The sequence below is a fragment of the Petaurus breviceps genome, unplaced genomic scaffold (genome assembly GCF_028583685.1).
Source record: "Petaurus breviceps papuanus isolate PSGF00001 unplaced genomic scaffold, PetGlider_PUasm1.0 90919, whole genome shotgun sequence".
NCBI lineage: Eukaryota > Metazoa > Chordata > Mammalia > Diprotodontia > Petauridae > Petaurus > Petaurus breviceps.
The window spans coordinates 41,329,828-41,339,889 of NW_027187378.1; positions in this window are offsets into that span (position 1 = coordinate 41,329,828).

Below are 10,062 nucleotides of genomic sequence, written 5' to 3' on the forward strand. Positions count from 1 at the left end.
AGAAGACTCAATAGCTGGTAGAATTGAGCTTTAGTCTCCTTTCCTACCAAGGGTACGCCTTTCTTCAAAGAGGGGGGAGTCCCTTAGTTTTTTGCTTGAGGGCCTTCTGGATTATATTCTGAGGTAGTTACTGAATGAGGCATACATTAAGGCTAAAGGAAATAGACTGTGTAGTTTTAAGATCAATAGAAAAGAAAAAGAAAGGAACACATTGACTTATTTTCACACCAAAATATTTATTAATTGCCCAACATGAGTATTCCAACACAAATGTTTTGCTTTAATATATTTTTGTTATAAGGAAAGTTTTTTTGATGATGGAGGAGGGAGTTAGTGATAATGATGTAAAAAAAAAGTTGAGAGAAAAGAAGAGAGCACTAGGAAAACATCTAAAAACGCACAGAAGAAACCAAAGAGGGATTTTGAGGGCAACATGGACAAACAAGGCAATGCCTTTACTCTCAAGGGGTCTCACATACCCTTCAGTGAGGTAGCGATTTATCTACCTCAAACATTCCAAGACTTTCACTTCAGAATGGGCTGATGGGAACAATTTGTTCTAATGGCCATGAAGGCAGCCAAAGTAGGTGCAGAGGAGAGCTTTGAGCTTGTTTATCAAAGTCCTGTGGCCACAGGCAATTGATGAAACAGCAGATAATATACTGGGAGCTATAGTCACAACCCTAGAAGACAGGTGGCTCAGGCTACAGGGTTGTCTTCTTTTTTTTTTTTCTTTTTGGAGGGGAGAAGGCAGGGCAATTGGGGTTAAGTAACTTGCCCAAGGTCACATGGCTAGTACGTGTTAAGTGTCTGAGGATGAATTTGAACTCAGGTCCTCCTGACTCCAGGGCTGGTACTCTATTCGCTGTGCCACCTAGCTGCCCCAGGGTTGTCTTCTTACTGGATGGAAGCAGTAGTGGGATTTGGCAGCCCCCTGGATTTCTGAGCAGCCCTTTTGAAGGCCCTCACTTATTCACCTCCTGGCATGAGGAATGGGCTAGAGAAAGTGCCTTAAAAATTTGTCTGCTTCCAACATGACCAATGTGGAAATATGTTTAATATGATTATACATGTATAGCCTATATCAGATTGCTTGCCATCTTGGGGAGGAGAGGTGAGAGGAAGGGAGAAAAATTTGGAACTCAAAATCTTATAAAAAATGAATTTTGAAAACTATCTTTACCTGCAAGTGTTAAAAAATAAAATACTATTTACTAAAAAATCTCCAAAAAGATTGTCTGATTCACTTAACCCTGGCCTGCTCTGATGGCAAGTGAGGATCCCAACCTATGGCTGAAGCACAAAATAATGAACAAAAAATTTTACAAAGATGATGTGGAATGTGTACATACTATTGGACAACAATCCAGTAGACCTGAAAGATAAGCAGCTCTTGTGAGAGAATTCAGCAGGTATCAAATCCAAATTCACTCAGCAGCCCTGAGGAAAAGGAAAGCCATCTTACCAAAGTTGGAGTTGGGTACACGTTTCTTCTGGAGTAATCATAGTAAATGGGAGTTCTGTGAGACTGGCTTAGGTTTTACAATCAAAGTTAAACAAGTCCACATTCTTGTATACCAATGAAAAGGAGTAAAAGACAGATTCATGACAATGTAATTGCTACTTGCAGGAAATGCCATGCTACCACCATCAGTGTATATGTTCCTACCATGACAAACCCTGATGAGGTCAAAGAAAAATTTTATGAAGACCTGGAGACCCTTATCATCAATGTGCTGAAAGAGGACAAGCTTGGAGTTACTGGTGACTTTAATGCTTGAGTAGGCACAGACTATCAGACATGGCAGGGAGACCTTGGGAGGAATAGAGTTGGAAACAGCAACAGCAACAGTCACTACCAAAGACTTGTGCATCTCATGACCTTATCATTAACACTGTCTTCCATTTACCTAAACACATTAAAATTTGTGGATGCACCCGTGAAGCAAACATTGGCATTTAATAGACTATGTCATTGTAAGGAAAAGAGACAGACAGAATGTGAGAATGACAAAGGCAACATGTGGCATAGAGTGCTGGACTGATCATAGTCCTCTTCAAACTAAGTATTCCAGTTCAGCAAAGCAGTGGTCCCAAGGCAAGAGGACTTAATTTAAATAGATTAGAGCACTTTTCTAAGTAGGAAGAGTTTTTTGCAAACTTGGAGGAAAACATATGGTTGGCAACAGTGGAACAAAAATGAAGTGGGCAGATTTCAGAGATCTGGTGTACAGCACTGCATTTACCCATCTGGGTCAGAACATTGGCAAATATCTAGACTGGTTTGACAAAATGATGGAGAAATTCAGAAGCTGCTAAATGAAAAAATGAGAACTCCACAGGGAATTCAATCCAACAGGATAGTTCATTTATCTCTATGAAGGCAGTATTTAGTTCCATCAAAAGTAAAGGGAAGGGGTAGCCAGGTGGCATGAGTAAGAGCGCTGGCCCCAGAGTCAGGAGACCTGGGATTGGTTTAGGGCTCAGATACTTAACACCCACATAAAAAATAACTAGCCATGTAACCTTGAGCAAGTTACTTAACCCCGATTGCTTGAAAAAAAAATAAAGGGAAGCTTAGAGATACAGGATTCTTGGCTCAGTAAAAAGGCAAGTGAAATTCAATTTTATGCTGATAGGAACAATCCAGAGCACTTTTATGATGTCCTGAAGGCTATTTATGGGCCAAAGATATATCATGCCTCTTTACTATTCAGTATTGATGGAGCCACATTGATTAGTGATAAGGACATGATCCTGGAGAGATGGGCTGAATACTTCCATAGAGTTCTCTCGTGTCATTATCAATCAATGCTGACTGGTATACCTCAGGTTAAAGTCAAGCCTTCTCTAGTCAAATTTCCAATTGAAGAAGGGGTTTTGAATGCCATTCATCTCCTCTCATGTGGCAAAGCATCTGGTACTGATTCTATTCTGGCTGAGATTTGTAAGGCGGTGGGGTCCACTTCTTAGATAAAAGCTGATTGAAATTTTCTGGGTTATATGGCAAGAGGTGGCTATCCTCCAGGAGTTTAAGGCTGCCTCTGCTGTGCATCTCTGTAAAGGTAAAGGAAAGAGATTGTCCTGTGACAATCACAGGAGGGTCCCTCTACTACTCACTGTTGGCAAGATTCTTGCCAGAATCCTCCCTGATAGGCTAATCCTTCACTTGGAAGATGGTCATCTACTTGAGAGCCAGTATGGCTTCAGAAGGGGCCAAGAATAGTTGAAATGATGTTTGCTGCTCAACAACTCCTAGAGAAATGCCAAGAGTAGAACAGAGGTCTGTACACAACATTCATCCACCTAACCAAAGCCTTTGATATTGACCGTTGTGAGGGCTTGTGGAAAATTATGGCAAAATTTGGTTGCCTAGAAAAGTTCAGCAGTAGTGGGAATCAGTTTCATGAAGACACGCTTGCCCGGGTTCTGGATAATGGACAATGCTCTTATAATGTCCCAGTCACCAATGGAGTGAAACAGGGCTGTGTGCTCCCATGTTTTTTAGCATTATGTTTTCTTCAATGTTGTCAGATGCCTTCAAGAAGATGAAGATGACGTCAAGATCAGCTATCCCACTTGGAAAGTCTACAAGCCAAGTCTAGAGTGGGGGTGAGGTTATTCACAAATAATTATGCACTCAGTGCAGCCTCTGAGGCTAAGATACAACAAAGTATGGATGCTTATTGCCAATTTTTACCTAACAATTAACAACAAGAAAACAGGTTCTCCATCAGCTAGAACCACACCATCCATTCCTGTATGCTGTTGGGCAAATGGCTTTACCTTTTTGGGTCTCATGTCCCTTACTGAAAAATGGAAGCAATAGGCTAGATGACCATTAAAGGTCCATTTGGTTCTGATCATCTATGAGTCTATGAAAACCTTCACAGCATCTGCAGAAAGAGGTCTTCAATGAATGTTGTGGGGTGAAAAATAAAGTGTTCCTTCTCTTTTCTTTCTATGTCTTTCTAGTCTTAAAGCTACACCATCTACTCCTTTAGCCTTAGAATGGCCCTTTAAAAGGTCATAAGACCACAGGATTTATATGTTGAGCGGATCTTAGAGGTCATCTGGTCCCTAATCTTACAGATGAGGAAACGAAGCCTCAGAGAAATTGAGTTGGTTTGCTGAAGTTCACAAAGCCAGAAAGTGGCAGAGGCAGGCCTTAAACTCCGGTTCTCCATCTCCAAAGTCTAGCTTTCCACAATATGATTCTTCTCCAAAAAAGAGATAGTAGCATCTTTGTCATGGAAGGACATGTTTTCTAGGACTTTCTTCTAGTTTCACCTGAGAAGAAAAAAGGAGTCCAGATTAGATTTTATCTGGTCTTGCCTACTTTAAGCCCAGGAGGCTCTGATTGTTTTAGAGTAACCTGACTGACTCACCAGCCCAGGCTGACTAATGGATGGTAGCCAGTGCTTTTGAGAGATTAACAGTATTTAATGGGAATTAAGAATCACCACCACCAAGGCCCTGGAGAGCAGTCAGTCTTTTCAGCTTTGGAGCAGTGCTTGTCTGAACACAGCTTTGACAGTCTGGACAAGTGCGGAGGCTAGATGACAACAGGATTTCCAAGTAGTGCCTCTGTGAAGACGTGGGCAACTGGAAGCTGGTACGGAAAGAAGCACTTTTAAGGCACACTGAATCACCACTTTCAAGAACTAGAGTCTATCTCTGAATGTCTAGGAGACAATAGCAGTGGGGACATATAGTAGGGTCAGCAGCTTAGACATCGTAGAAAGTAGAAATAAACTAGAAAAAAAAAATTAGTTGAATGTAACCTGAGTCCCAAAAGCACATTGATATGGGATTCTTGCCTCATTGGGGGAAATCAGTGGGAGGAATTGGAGAGGAGAGATCAACATGAATAAAAAAATTACTCAAAACCTTTTTTTTTAGATGAAAAATTTCTTCCTCCTACTCCCACCCCAAATGAGGAAGTAAGAAAAACAAAATACCTTCTACAAATATGTTTTATCATTTGGTGGAAGGAGCTAATGAAATCACAGGTCACTGAGTATTTTTGCAAAACAATTTATATACCTCATCTCATTTGAGTCTTGCAACAATTTTGAAAGCAAAGTACTATAGGCAGAAATATCTCTATTTTACAGATCAGCAAATCAAGACCCAGAAAGGTTAAATAGTCCCATGATCACACAGTTAGTCAGAGGGAGGAGTAGGATTCAAGCCCCGGTTTTTCCAGTCCTTCAATTTAACCCTTTTCCCAACACACAATGCTATCAGAAGAAGGAACTTAAGATTTCAGAAATGAGGAGACTGGGAGTGGGGAGAACAGTTAGAAGGTTATGCCACAACCCAGGCTTGAGGTGATAAGGTCCTGATTTAGGGTAATGTTCCTATGATTGGACAAAAAGGGAGAGATGTAGGTTATGTTGGAGAGATTGACTCTAGTCTACAGGATTGGGGCAGGGGTTGGGTGTGGGGTGGAAGATGACAGTACATTGAACTTGAATGGCTAGGAGTGGAATATTTCCCACTTCATGGGAATGGAATAAGGTGCTGGGGCTCAGTCCAAATCTTGGTCCAAAATAAGAATGTGGGTGAGGAATTGTGTTGAATGTTAGCAATATCTGCTATGTTCTTTGGACTTAAAAAGTTAATGTCTCCCATTCCTTGGGATAAGGTAACTGAGCCTCAGAGAATGAAAATTGTTTGCCCAGTATTTCTAGAACCCAGGTTTTCTGTCTTGAAGTTCAATGCTCTTTTCAGTAAACAATCTTATCTCTCAATATGAAAAAAAAACCCAAGTGACTTGTTCAAGGATATATGTTGTGCCAGTAGCCAAGACCTGACTAGTGGGCTATGTGATATAATAGAGGGACTATTGAAACCAGAGTCAAGAGACCTGGCTGGGTTCTTAAAAGCTCTGTCAGTCAGTCAGTTGACAAACATATATTAAGTGTTCTCCATGTGCCAGGCACTGTGCCAAAATCTGAGGATATGAAGAAAGTCAAAAAACAAAAAATCCCTTTGGACCTTAGTGTTTTATCTCTAAAATGGTAGTCTAAGACTTGCACTACCGGCCACATAGGGCTGCAAGCTTATAAACCCTAGGTCTCTACAGAAAGACGAACTTTTAGTGTTAGAATCCAGTCTTCAATCGCCGGACCAGTGATTCAGAACCTGAAACTCCACTTCTATTTCAGGAGACAAAGCTGACATTTATTAACTCTGGCACTGCCCTGGACCCTGTCTACAGGGAGGTGTCTTTTCTAATTACTTCTCATAAGTTTATACAAGAGAAAGAGTTTAGGCAAGTCAGGAAGGAAGGAAGGAGATGGAGGGTGGTGATGAGAACTGCAGAATGGTTGGAATTCATTTCTAGGAAGGTGCCAGAGTGTGGGAAGTGCTGGGAGAACCTAATTCCTTCTCCTCCCTTTGGAAGCAAATTTTCCCAGAGTAGCTCCGGGAGCTTGTCTATGGAGCAGGGGTTCCCCCTGCAGGCAGTCCCTGCAGCATGACTCCCCCCTTGTCCCCCCCTTTTTATCTTTTTAAAAGGCTCATCCTGTTATTCTCCAGTCTGACTTCATTTGTTTGACTGTTACTTATGTAATTGAAATGAACGGTTGGTTCATTAGGAAGTGCAATGCCCAGATAGAACTAGGGATGCTTGTTAAAACTAATGCACATTGTCTTGGCTGAGCTGGTTCTAATACATTTTTAAGGTTATGTGCAGTCATGCCTTGGGCATTTATCTTCCTTACCAGAGACTGAAAAATTGTTTACAAGGCTGATGGCAGATGATAGGTGTTGGTGATTTTTGTCTTTTGCTTTTTTAGTTTCTTTAATTAAGAAGTTTTCTCTGTTACTCCCCGTGTCTCAGTCCTCTCCTTACCTGGCATGCATGTAGCTCTCATTAATGCTCCCTTTCTGATTCCTAGCCTGGGGATCAGGCTGTGGGAATGACTAGTCTGAGTGTGTGTGGAGTGGGGGGGAAGGGATGGAGGGGTGGGTGTGGTCTGCTGTCTGCCTGGATTTTCCCGTTCTTTCTGCCTGCAGCTTGCGTGCTGTGAATGGAGTGTTGGGTTTGGACTGAGGAAGACCTGGGTTTAAATTACACTGTAAATCCCTAAAACCTGTGTGACTCAGGAGAGGTCGCAACCTCTCTGAGCCCTAGTTTCTTCCTCTATAAAATGAAGATAATCGTAGCACCTATCTCCCAGGATTATTGTAAGGATCAAATGAGATGATATTTGTAAAGAGCTTAACAAGGTCCCAAGCAAATAGTAGGCAAATTAATAATGTTTTTAAAATTATTTTATTTTGAACTCAAGAAATAAAACAAGCATTTCCATAACATAGTAGAATAGGAAAAAAAGTTTTTGTACATGAAACTGCAAATCTATTATGTACAACTTGCTATTCCCTTTAAATATATAATAAGGTTACCATATAACTTCCTTTTTTCCTCTTTTTCTTCCCTCCCCACCTTGCCCTAGAGATGGCTACCATTAGATACATATATAATATATATATACATGAGTTATATATGTATATATTAGAAAAATATATGATACATACATATATAAAATCATTGCATACACATCAGTTCTTTCTCTGAAGGAAGCATCTTCCTTCATATGTTTTCTGTAGTTAATTTGGGTATTTTAATAGTCATTATGACTTATTTACTCAAAGTTGTTTTTTTTCTTTTTGGAGGGGAATTGGGGTTAAGTGACTTGCCCAAGGTCACACGACTAGTTTTTGTGTTAAGTGTCAGAGGTCAGATTTGAACTCAGGTCCTCCTGACTCCAGGGCCAGTGCTCTATTCACTGTGCCACCTAGCCGCCCCTCAAAGTTGTTCTTAAAACAATATTGTTCTTACTGTATACAACATTCTCTTGCTCATGCTCATTTCACTCTTGGTTATTTTGTACAATTCTATCCATGTTTTTCTAGTATCGTTGATCATATAACTTCTTATAGCACAATAGTATTCTATCACAATCACATACTACTACTTCTTCAGTCATTCTCCAATTGATAGGCATCCCTGCAATTTCTAGTTCTTTGTCACCACAAAGAGAGTTGCTAAAAATATTTTAGGCATATACTTTCTTTTCCTTTTCACTGATCATCTTGGGAAACAGACTTAGTAGTGCTATTGCTAGGTCAAAGGGTATATAGGTATTTTAATAGCTGTTTGGGCATAATTCCAGATTGCTCTCCAAAATGGCTGGATCAGTTCACAGTTCCACCAACAGTGAATTGTCTCAATTTTTCCGTATCTTCACCAACACTGGTCATTTCCCCCTTCAATCATTTTCTTCCCCTCTCAGAACTAGATAAATCGAACCAAAAATAAATAAGAAAGAAGTCAAGGAAGTAAAAAGAATTTTAGATACGATAGATATCTGGAGAAAATGGAATGGGAATAGAAAGGAATATATCTTTTTCTCAGCAGTTCATGGTACCTTTACAAAGATTGACCATATAGCAGGACACAAACATTTTATAATTAAAAAGAGAAAAGCAGAGATACTAAAAATATCTTTTAAAGATCACAATGTAATAAGAATTATACTTAATAAGGAACCACTGAAGCATAGATTAAAAAACTAATTGAAAATTAAACACACTAATCTTAAAGAATGAGTGGGTTAAAGAACAAATCATAGAAACAATCAATGATTTCATTAAAAAGAATGACAACAATGAGACAACATATCAGAACCTATGAGTTACAATTACACTTTACAATTACAATTACAGCAAAAGCAGTAATCAGAGGGAAATTTGTATCTCTAAAGGCTTACATCAATAAAATAGAGAAATAGCAGACTGATGAATTGGGTATGCAATTATAAAAAACAAGAAAGAAAAAACAAACAAGCTAAAAATCCCCAATTACACACTAAATTGGAAATCCTAAAAATTAAAAGTTATATTAATAAAATTGATTAAATTAAGGGGCGGCTAGGTGGTGCAGTGAGTAAAGCACCAGCCCCAGAGTCAGGAGGAACCGAGTTCGGTTCTGGCCTCAGACACTTAACACTCACACAAAAAAACTAACTGTGTAACCTTGGGCAAGTTACTTAACCCCAATTGCCCTCCAAAAAAAAATGAGTATTAAAAAACCCATTGAATTAATTAAGTAAAACTAGGAATTGGTTTTATGAAAAAAAAAGCCACACATAATAAAATAGATAAGCTATTGGTTAATTTGATTTGAAAAAAAGAGAGAAGAAAACCAAATCACTAGCATTAAAAATGAAAACAATGAATATACTACTAACAAAGATGAAATTAAAGCAATTATAAGGAGTTATTTTGCCCAATTATATGCCAATAAATTTAACTATTTAAATAAAATGGAAGAATATTTACAAAAATATAAATTGCCTAGATTAGCAGAGGAGGAAATAATATATCTATGTAGATCTATTTTAGAAAAAAGAAATTGAACAAGTCATAAATGAGCTTCCTAAGAAAAAAGCACTAGGACCAGATATTTACAAGTGAATTCTATCAAACATTTAAAGATTAGCTAATTCCAATATTAAATAAATTATTTGGAATAATAGGCAAAGAAGGGATCCTACCAAACTTCTTTTATGAAACAAATATGATAATGATACCTAAACCAGGAAGAGTAAAGACAGAGGAGGAAAATTATAGACCAATTTCATTAATGAATATGGATGCAAAAATCCTGAATAAAATACTAGTTAAAAGATTACAACAATAAATTACAAATATTATACATTATGACCAAGTGGGATTTATATAGGGATGGTTTAGCATAAGAAAAACTATTACCATAATTGATTATATCAATAGTAAAAGTTAAAAAAATTATATGATTATATCGAGAGAGCAGAAAAAACTTTTGATAAAGGAAAATTAATAATTGTTTCTTTCTCTTCTCCATAGGAGCTGATGAAGTCACCACACCTACCAACCATATGATCACAGTGTCCCCAGGCAATCTTCCAAGACTATAAATTTCAGGACAGTTGTGATCTTCATTGGAAGAGGGAGTTTTTTCACCAGGAATTCCCTATGCCAATGAAATCACTTAACCAATCAATAAAC